Below are 8473 nucleotides of genomic sequence, written 5' to 3' on the forward strand. Positions count from 1 at the left end.
TTAAGAAGCTTCTCTCTGAATTTAAAGGTAATCCACATGCCCTCAACTTTGTTTTTTATTGCATCTGGCCATCATCTGCTAGCTACAATCTCATTGACAAGCTTGGTTGGCCTTGTTGTGACAATTTATTTTCTCAAGCTATAGTAACATACTAATGAGGATTTTTTTTCAGCAAATAGTATATCACGATGAGTTCTTTGCCCATCATAGCATCTTCCAAATTGCGACATGCCTTCAAGACGCAAGCATAGATGCTATGCTTGGATTTGGAGAGATGTTCTTGCTTTGCATCAACTAAGAACAGTCCAGAGCTTCCTGGCCCTGCGCATGTTTGGCGTATCCCACAATGAGTGCATTCTGAGAGTTAACATTCCGGATAGTCAACTCCTTGTGTTTTTTGAAGTACATCGCATCTTCCTCGCCCTATCTGTGTTCTACATATCCTGCAATTAGTGTGTTTCAAGAGTCAACATTCTATACAAGAAGCTCCACAAGCACTTTCTGTGCTTTTTGAAGTACACCATATTTGGCATACTTGTCGACCAAGACAATGCCAAGCACAAATTCTCTTTTGTGCAACCCTTGACTAACAATATCATCGTAAATTTGTTTACCCATATCAATGTCTTGCGTAGCGCCACATGCCTTCAAGAGGAACGCATACGTAATTGCATATGGAGCGATGCCCTAGTTTCGCTTCCCAGTGGCGTTGCCACATTTGGCATACGTGTCGACGGAGGCAATGCCAAGCATAATGTTGTTTTCAACAGCCCCTAACTAACAATATCATCATGAGCTCTTTTGCCCATCTCAGCGTCTTGCAAGTTGCCACGTGCCTTCGAGAAGCAAGCATAGGTGATTGCATTTGGAGAGATGCGCTCCCTGGCCCTGCCACGTAGATTGTTGATCATATGTTTGCTGTTTCTCTCTGCACTGCTAAATGGAATTGGCCCATGTGACAATATGACTCAAAGGACAATTTTGAAAGTTATACGTACTCCATGTGACAACTTTTGAAAGTCATATGACGGGGCGCCACGCGGCCGTTCGTGAGAGAAGGGCCACATCACCTGCTATATTGACTGACAAGGCCCGTGAGGAATCGATGATGACACACTAGTACCCGCGCACATGTTCTTATCCTTAGAAGTTATAATGCAGTGAGCTGGAATTCACTGCTCAGTAACTTCCATCATCCCAAGTCGCGCACTTTTCCTTGTATGTATAAGTAGCCTTACAGGCCCAGCTTCAGCCAGCATATCCGAGTTTCTGCTGTTAGAAGGCATAACTTATAAGACCTCTCTCTCTCTCTCTCTCACACACACACATACACACACACACACACACACACAATCGCCTAGAATCATGGCCGCACCTGTATTCTATACCATATCCTCAGTCCAATATCAGGGATACAAGCTGACACAACGGGGCCCTCAGGTTGTGCTGGAAGCGGAAGACAGTGATAACCCATTTCAGGTATAAATGAAGGAGTGTGTGAAATGTGTGTGTTCATGAGTGAGAGAGAGAGAGAGAGAGACACTGCACGAGTTGCAGGTGTGGTACAAGGACGACTGGTGGAGATTTACGGAGGACAAGGCAGGCAATCCAGCGTTTGCCCTCATCAACAACGGCTCTAAGGCGGCTCTCAAAGCGGACGCCGATGCCACGCCTTCTCATGTACTGTTACTGTTACGTACATCACTCACAGCTAATCATATATGATCATGCACGAAATGAAACTGGACCTCCCATTACGAGCCTAGCTTGGGATCAGTAGAGCCCTCACCAACAGAAGAGCGCCTAGCTTGGGATCAGTAGAGCGCCTTGCTTTGTAGTGAAGTATAGCTTTTTGGTTTATATGATCTCGATTTAGTATCAGGCATGAGAAGTAATATTGATTGTGTAGGTGTCTCTCTTCACTGAGTACGATCGCTCTAAAGACACCACCCTGACCACCGCGTGGACACTGCGCGCAGTTTCCTCCTCGTCGGAGTACGTGACCATCTTCTCGGTGGCTCTTCAGATGCCCTTGAGGCTTGGCATTGGGGCGTCCGCTCCAAAACCAGGCGAGAGGGTGTTGCTGCCATTCTCAACGCCTCCTCCTCCTCTGCTACAGGGACGTGGACCCTCGAGGCTTTCGGTAACTCGATCTCTCCCCGTTGTCTCTCTCATTTCCTCACTTGGGCTTGAAATAATGGATATCAGTATCAAGGATACCATTGGGTTTTTTCATGAACGATCCACTGTATATACAAGGACCTTAAACACACTTGATAGAGAGGGTTCACAGATAATAAATTATGAAAGACTCAAATCAACTAATGTAGTCATGCCTCCAGTTCCAAAGGCCTATATTCTCCAATCACAATGGGTTAGCCAGATTCTTGTTGCTAAACCACCTCATACGGACGTAACATTCACCTCTGGTGCGGGCTCTTTCAATAACGAGCTTGGAGTAGTTGGAGTCAATCAAGCAAACACAAATGGAGTGCAAGAGGTAGTACATTCCTCTTTCCATGTTATCAACCCTCTAAAGTAAACACTTACTTTTTCTCTTAAAAAATTAAAAAACTAGCTATGTTATATGTTACAAATTGTCACAAAACTTCCATCAACTTCCAAAACTGCAATCTAATGATAGAACTAGCTACATATGGTTTTTGGATAGCCATACGAATTAATTTGTATTTGATATGTCACAAAAATAGTCCAAGCAAATTCTCCTACAAATTCATTATGGTCCCAAAGGTGAGGAGGAGCTCAACTTGAGTAACTCTAAACTCTATAGTAGTAAAAATAATGCATCAATTGATGCCACCATTCTTTGACTAGGGGGCAATCTTGAGAAGCGTCTCTAGGTGAATCTTGAACTTGTTGCAAGCATTGAGGGTGTACCTCACATTTATATTTTGACCCTAATGTGTTCAAGTATCCACCCATTTAAAGAAATAGAGACATTTTAAATAGAACATTAAAACTAGAAACAGATCTATACATGTCAGACCTTTTTTTCCACCTCTTCTTCAAAATTTGATTAGATGGGCCTCATTAATCTCAAGATGACGTGTGACAACTTTGTCAAATTAACCTGATTATGTTGTCATGTTAAGGTGTATAGCTAGAGCATTTCAAACATTGGGATTATGAAAGTAATTTTTTAGATATGATTTTATATTTTTATGTACACACTCCACCGTTGTACACATAATTAGACATATTACTTGATGATGGCCTTAGGTTTGGTATAAAGTGCCTGCTGCGAGTCCACTCGAAGATTCGAACTCTTCATTCTTTATCATTAGTAAGATGAATGGAAAAGCTTTAAAAGGATCCACAAAACCAGGAGATAAGGTATGGTTTACATTTTCTTATTTCTTGAATAATCATATGAGATCACATAGCCCACTGCACTTCCTATTCATGCTAACCTATAGTTTTAATTATGAATAATATTTTATATGTGAGCCACCAATTGTTTATCACATTTCAACAAATGAATATTTATAAATATTTATTTTTGGTCCTACATAGGTCATATTAACAGAGTTTGATCCTCTTGATTACAACTTTGTCTGGTCCGAGGATCGATCATTGAGTAATGGACAGAGATACCTTGCCATAAATCTTGCAAATAGTGATAGCAAACTACATTGGTTTCTTCCACCGGACAATGAGTACCAAAACTGTCACGGGAACCGAATAATAGAGATAGACAGCAAAACGGAGGAAGAAATCTTTGTATTGATAGTGTTTGATACAACAGAGGAGCAATTGAATATATATATGGGCGCACTCCGTTGTACGGAGCTCGAACCTCCCGACCACCCCCGAGCTTCAGTTCGCTTGCATGCAGCGTCTCACTCGCACTCGCACTCGCACTCGCACTCTCACTCGCACTCGCACTCGCACTCGCACTCGCACTCGCACTCGCACTCGCAGAAGAGAGAATGGTGAATCCCCCCCAAAACGCACCACCTGTCCTTCTATTCTCCTCCAAAAAGCCTGCGACCTCTTAAAATAGCCGCTTTTCTATTTTTGGCGCTCGGTCGACTCGACTTGCGCGCCAATATACCTGCGAGAACAAGGTTAAAAAACGTGATCGTGAAGCGATCCGTAGAGGTTAGTTTTTTTTTTTTTTCAGCTGTCTTCAACTGAACATAACTCCCAAACGGAGCCAAAACAGCCCAAGTCCGTCTCATACAATCTTGTTGCCCTCGCTGCGCTCTTCGACGGCTATGTGATGGAAAATTTCCATAGCCTGCTCCGATTTGCTGAAAATCAACCTGCAAAACAGCATTTTCTACAAAAACGATGCAAAAACAGCAAATCCAACTTTTTTTCTTAATCTTTGGCCTTCAACGAGCATCAAAACATCAAAATCTCTAAAGACTCAAAGAACCAAAGTTGTTCCTTATAACGCAGGCTTCAATCGCTTCATACATCACTTTTTCAAAATCCCACGTTAACGCCTTCAAAAATGCCCCAGAAAGTGCCTTCCGGATCAAAAAATTTTATCGGACGAAAACAATCCACACATCCTTCTACACAGTGGACTAACTTTAAAATGACAAAAACATCCTAGAAAACAAAATTTATTACTAAAACACCTCGAAATCAAGTCTTGTTACAATCTCCCCTTTTCAAAATTAACTCTGTCCTCAGAGTTGGAAGGAGGGAAATTCGCTTTGCAAAACACTAAGATCAACCCAAGATGCATCCTCTACTGGATAGTTCTGCCACTTAACCAAAACTTCCACAATGTCTCTATTTCTCAAATGTTTGACACGCCTATCTAGCACTAAATCTGGTTCTACTGTCAATGTTCCGTCATCTTTCAACTTAGAGTTGTCCTGTAAAACATGGTGCACGTTAGGCACATACTTTTTCAATAAACTCACATGAAATACAGGATGCACTTTGACATGAGAAGGCAATTCCAATTTGTAAGCTAATGAACCAATGCGCTTCAAAAATTTTAAATGGCCCAGCAAATCGTGGAGACAATCGCTTATCCTTCCCAAGAATTAAATGAGACTTCTCGGGAATAACTTTTAAGAAAACCATCTCCCAGTTTCATACTCCACAACCCGATGTTTCTTGTCATAATACAATTTATGTCTCTTTGGGCTTCTCTAATGTTCCCCCTGATTTTGGCCAACTCGTTATCCATCTTTTCAAGCATCTCACGTGACAGTTCTACCTTATTCCTTGAGCTAAGAAAATTTATAGGTGTGGGACAGTTATAGCCATACATTGCTTCAAACGGGGTCATCCTAATAGATGAATGATATGAACTGTTGTATGCAAATTCAACCAAAGGCAAATATTCATTCCAATTAGATTGGTTTTCATTCACATACATTCGTAACATATCTTCTAAAATACGATTCACTCTCTCCGTTTCCCCATCGGTTTGAGGGTGAAAAGCAGTAGACATGCGTAACTGGGTACCTATAGAGTCAAAAGTCGCTCTCCAGAAATGTGAAGTGAACTTAGAATCTCTGTCAGACACTATGCTCTTGGGCATGCCATGCAAACGAAATATCTCTTTCACAAACAAGCGTGCAATGGTCAAAGCAGTATCAGTTATTTTCACGGGAAAGAAGTGAGCCTGTTTTGTGAGTCTATCTACTACCACAAAGATCGAGTCATACCCTCCACGAGTAGTAGGAAGTCTAATAATAAAGTCCATGGATATAGACTCCCACTTCTGTAAAGGAATGTCTAAGGGTTGAAGGTCACCAGGCATCCTCTTATGTTCAATTTTAACTTGCTGACATTGAAAGCATTCACGCACATAATTCTTAACATCCAATTTCATACGTGGCCAAAAGAATGAACTTTTAATCTTTTCATATGTCTTACTCAATCCAGGATGGCCAGAAAAAGGTGAGTTATGACACTCATGCAGAATTTGACTCTTAAAAGCAGAATTTGCAGGAATACACAAGCGGTCATAATAATACAGATTTCCCTTATACAAGTGATATCTGTTCTCATACATCTCACCAATATTCTCACGCAAGAATTTCAAAATAGGCATGTAAAAAGAATCGCTTTCAACTTCGGCATGTATCTCATCAACCAAATTGGATCGCACAACAGTCAACAAATTACACATGGGCCTACGACTCAATGCATCTGCAACTTTATTTTCTTTCCCACACAAATACTTCAAGTCAAAATCATACTCAGCCAACAATTCAATCCATCTCCTTTGTCTGTTGTTTAACAATGGCTGCGTGAAAATATACTTCAAACTTTGATGATCAGTACGCAATTCAAATTTGACACCAAGCAAAAGATGACGCCAATGTTTCAATGCATGAACAACAGCAAGCAATTCTAGATCATGTGTTGCATAGTTCAATTCATGTCGTCTTAATTTCCTAGACTCATATGCAACCACTCTTCCTTCTTGTGTCAAAACACACCCTAGTTGTTCACCACTAGCATCACATGACACAACAAATGGTTTGCCCATCTCAGGAACTTTCAAAACACAATTTTCTGCTATTTTAGCCTTCAAGGTCTCAAAAGCAGTCTCACAGGTAGAAGTCCACACAAAACCCTTGTCTTTCTTGGTCAATTCGGTCAAAGGACTTGCTATCTTAGAGAAATCTTTAATGTGTGCTCTCTCATATTGTGCTAGACCCATAAAGCTTCTCACATCCCTTAATGACTTTGGTGTTGGCCACTCCACAATAGTTTTAACTTTGTCAAGGTCAATGTGAATCCCCTCTTTAGAAATCACTCTTCCCAAGTACACAATCTGATCCTTTGCAAAAGTACACTTACTTGCTTTGGCATACAATTTATGTTCACGCAAAACCTCAAATGTTCTCTTTAAGTGCAATGCATGATCTTCTTCATTCTTAGAATACACAAAAATATCATCTAAGAATACCAGAATGAAGTCATCAAGATACGGGTGAAAAATATTATTCATTAAGCACATGAAAGTTGCTGGTGCATTAGTCAAACCAAAAGCAAGAACTGTAAATTCATAATGCCCATAACGTGTACGAAAAGCAGTCTTTGGAATGTCCTCGACCTTAATGCGGATTTGATGGTAGCCAGAACGAAGATCAACCTTTGAAAATATTGTGGCACCACTCAAATGGCTAAGCAATTCATCTATGTGAGGAAGAGGATATTTGTTCTTAATGGTCTGTTTGTTTAACCCCCTGTAGTCAATGCATAACCTATATGTACCATCCTTTTTCTTTTGGAATAACACAGGACTGCCCCAAGGAGATACACTAGGTTTAATAAAACCCTTTTTCAAAAGGTCATCAAGTTGTATCTTGAGCTCTTTAAGCTCATCAATATTGAACCTGTATGGAGCCCTTGAATAAGGTGTTGCTCCTGGATATAGATCTATGGCGTGGTCTACCGCTCTAGGCGGAGGCATACCAGGAAGATCGTCCGGGAACACATCCTTAAATTCATGTAAGAGATCCTCTACAAATTCTGGATTTTCCCCTTTCTGTTTATTCCCAGAATCCTCTTTAATCTCGTTAGCAAACACAAGAAACGTCTCACACCCTTGTCTCACCCCCCTCAAAAGTTTCATGGCAGAAATTAGGAGTGATTTAGTATTTCTCTCCTCAGCTTTAATCGCATGACCATCTCTGTTTTTAAAAACCAACTCACCCCTCTCACAATCAATCAATGCATGGTTCGCAGCCAACCAATCCATTCCCAAAATTACATCCCGTTCACCCATGCTAATAACATAAAATTCTCCCGAATGTTTCTCTTTGTTCAGCAAAAAAGGTAAGTTTTGAATATGACCCTGTGTATAATGAGTGCGAGTGCGAGTGCGAGTGCGAGTGAGAGTGCGAGTGCGAGTGCGAGTGCGAGTGAGACGCTGCATGCAAGCGAACTGAAGCTCGGGGGTGGTCGGGAGGTTCGAGCTCCGTACAACGGAGTGCGCCCATATATATATTCAATTGCTCCTCTGTTGTATCAAACACTATCAATACAAAGATTTCTTCCTCCGTTTTGCTGTCTATCTCTATTATTCGGTTCCCTGTCTATCTCTATTATTCGGTTCCCGTGACAAAAACGCAGCTTATAACCATCCTCTTACCTTACGTGAAGCTACAAGTTCGTCTAATACTAGAAGCCAATGGAGTTTTGTTCCCTTTACCTCTTGATGTAAGCTTTACTTGAAGCCTCATTGATGCAATATATTTGTTAAACCTTTTAATGATAATATTGATGAGATTTTTATAGTGTTTCTAATTGATGATTATTGATGTTCCAGGCCATTCATGTGAATTTCATGCTTGATGGGAAGAAGTAGCTTATTTTTCACTTCCTTCGCACATTTTTTAACCATGTCTACCACTTTTTAAGAAGCCAACAATAAATAATGTACTTGACCATCGAATAAAGACATGTACTTTATTCACTTTTATGTTTTTTAATGGCTCAAAAAAACATACAATGTTGATGTGTTATG

At 40.7% G+C, this 8473-nt stretch overlaps 1 pseudogene across 1 annotated transcript; it reads left to right on the top strand.

Annotated features, from left to right (window-relative positions):
• The first annotated feature begins 1245 nt into the window (after window positions 1-1245).
• LOC147458980 (uncharacterized) lies at window positions 1246-8165 on the top strand (annotated as a pseudogene). The gene is made up of 7 exons (XR_015187827.1): window positions 1246-1479; window positions 1558-1680; window positions 1910-2143; window positions 2343-2500; window positions 3241-3354; window positions 3535-3688; window positions 8080-8165. The product of XR_015187827.1 is annotated as an uncharacterized LOC147458980 (transcript).
• The last annotated feature ends 308 nt before the right edge of the window (window positions 8166-8473 follow it).

The sequence above is a fragment of the Adiantum capillus-veneris genome, chromosome 4, assembly GCF_014529385.1.
Source record: "Adiantum capillus-veneris isolate H3 chromosome 4, ASM1452938v2, whole genome shotgun sequence".
Classification (NCBI taxonomy): domain Eukaryota; kingdom Viridiplantae; phylum Streptophyta; class Polypodiopsida; order Polypodiales; family Pteridaceae; genus Adiantum; species Adiantum capillus-veneris.